This window comes from Pristiophorus japonicus, chromosome 19 (genome assembly GCF_044704955.1).
Source record: "Pristiophorus japonicus isolate sPriJap1 chromosome 19, sPriJap1.hap1, whole genome shotgun sequence".
In the NCBI taxonomy this organism is placed as follows: domain Eukaryota; kingdom Metazoa; phylum Chordata; class Chondrichthyes; family Pristiophoridae; genus Pristiophorus; species Pristiophorus japonicus.
This window is the reverse complement of record NC_091995.1, coordinates 88,033,841-88,036,381: the sequence shown is the minus strand read 5'-3', so window position 1 is coordinate 88,036,381 and position 2,541 is coordinate 88,033,841.

The window sequence follows — 2,541 nt, the reverse complement described above, 5'->3', positions numbered from 1 at the left end:
TCTGGGTATTGGGGGTGTAGGAGGTAGAAAGAGCATGCGAGAGACAAGCAGAGACACAGGCTTACCTTAAAGTGTGGAATAGAGGTGCAGCTCAGGATGTTTGGCGAAGTAAATCTTATTAACGGTACCTGACATCAAATCTTAATTTTCCCCTGTGGCACCTAATCAGAGAGGCGGAGGGAGAGGGGGTAAAAATATCTGGCAAGTGTTCGGCACGTGAGATCCAGAAATGCCGACACTTCAGGGTTGGCTGTACAGCAAAGAAATGCGACAAAATAGGGTCATATACACACCTGTGCCCGCTGACCTACACTGAACCCTGGTCAAGCAACGCCTCCATTTTAAAATACTCATCCTCGTGTTCAAATTCCTCAATGGCCTCGCCCCCTCCCTATCTCTGTAATCTCCTCCAGCCCCGCAACCTCCCCCTCCCGAGATGTCTGCGCTCCTCTAATTCTGCCCTCCTGAGCATCCCCGATTTCCATCGCTCCACCGTCGGTGGCCGTGCCTTCAGCAGCCTGGGCCCCAAGCTCTGCAACTCCCTCCCTAAACCTCTCCGTCTCTCTCTCTCCTCCTTTAAGACGCTCCTTAAAACCTACCTTTTTGACCCAGCTTTAGTTCACCTGCCCCAATATCTCCTTGTGTGGCTTGGTGTCAAATTATGTTTGATAATTGCTCCTGCGAAGGCCTCGGGACATTTTACTTCGCTAAAGGCGCTATATAAATGTAAGTTGTTTTTGTTGTATAGGATTGTATGGGGTTGTGCACGAAGGTAATGAGTAATGCACTTCCTTTACAGGGTGTGAAGAGTGATATTCCTGAACATGTTGCAACCCGTCGAGAGGTTGTTTACTGTGCAAGTAGCAAAAAGTCTGCATTACCTCTCACCACTTATCTCCTTGCTGCTTAATGCGCTTTTCCTCATTATCTGAAGTTGCTAACTCTCACTGGGGCATGGTACCATTGGTCACCTCCCAATGCCCATGCCCATCCCCTGGTACCCATGCCCATCCACTGGAGCCTTGCTTAGCCCCTGGAACCTTGCCCACCCTCTGATGCCTTGACCACCCCGGGGGGGGGGGGGAGGGGGGAGTTGGGGGAAGGTCCAGTGGATAGCGATCAGGAGCAGGTACCCTGGCTGATGTTCCTCATTCCAGCTAAGGGTTGATGAGCTCAGTAGTAGAAGCCCAACCTCTCTCCCGACCGAGAACATGTCTTCTCAGTACAGACAGGGAACCTCTGAGTTCGAAGGCAGTGGTCCGAGCCATGTAACCCACCACCTTCAACATTCACTCCCTCCACCACCGGCGCCCCCTGGCTGCAGTGCGCACCATCGACAAGATGCACTGCAGCAACTCGCCAAGGCTTCTTCGGCAGCACCTCCCAAACCCACGACCTCTACCCGCCTAGAAGGACAAGGACAGCAGGCGCATGGGAACACCACCACCTCCACATTCCCCTCCAACCATCCGTACTTGGACATATATGCATGTTCCTTCAGCATCGTGGGGTCAGAAACCTGTCTACCTAACAGCACTGTGGGAGCACCTTCACCACACGGGACTGCAGCGGTTCAAGAAGGCGGCTCACCACCACCTTCTCAAGGGGCGATTAGGGATGGGCAATAAATGTCGGCCTTGCCAGCGATGCCCACATCCAGGCTGACACTCCAAAGCAACGCTGAGAGACTGCTGCCCTCTGTGTCAGAAGGCAGGCTGAGGTCATGGCTCCCTCGTCAGCTGGGCGTTCAAAGCAGCAATAGGAAAATGCGAGTGTTCTGATGTGGTTTGTAAGGCGCAGTGCTACACTGGGTGGTGTCCTCAATAATCTTTTGCTCTTCTAAGATATAAAAAGATAAGAGAAATCCGCTGGAGCCTCACACTGACACTCCCAGTGCAGTGCTGAGGGAGCGCTGCATTGTCGGAGGTGTCATCTTTCGGATGAAACATTAAACCGAGGCCCCCGTCTGCTCTCTCAGGTGGGACATAAAAGATCCCACGGCACTATTTCGAAGAAGAGCTGGGGAGTTGTCCCCTGATGTCCTGGCCAATATTTATCCCTCTACCGACATCATTAAAAACAGGTTATCTTTATCTGGCCATTAGCTGGTTTATGGGAGCTTGCTGTGCGCAAATTGGCAGCCACATTTACAACAGTGACTGCACTTGAAAAGAACTTCATTGGCTGTAAAGCGCTTTGGGATGTCCTGAGATCGCGAAGGGTCCGATAAAAATGCCTACTCCAGGAACTGGAGCACAAAAATCTAGGCTGACACTCCCAGTGCAGTGCTGAGGGAGTGCCGCACTGTCGGAGGTGCCGTCTTTCGGATGAGACATTAAACCGTCTGCCCGCTCAGGTGGACGTAGATGAGCAGAGGCCAATATTTATCCCTCAATCAACATAACAAAAACAGATTATCTGCTCATTATCACATTGCTGTTTGTGGGAGCTTGCTGTGCGCAAATTGTCTGCCGCGTTTCCCACAGTGACTACACTCCAAAAGTACTTCATTGGCTGTAAAGCGCTTTGAGACGTCCGGTG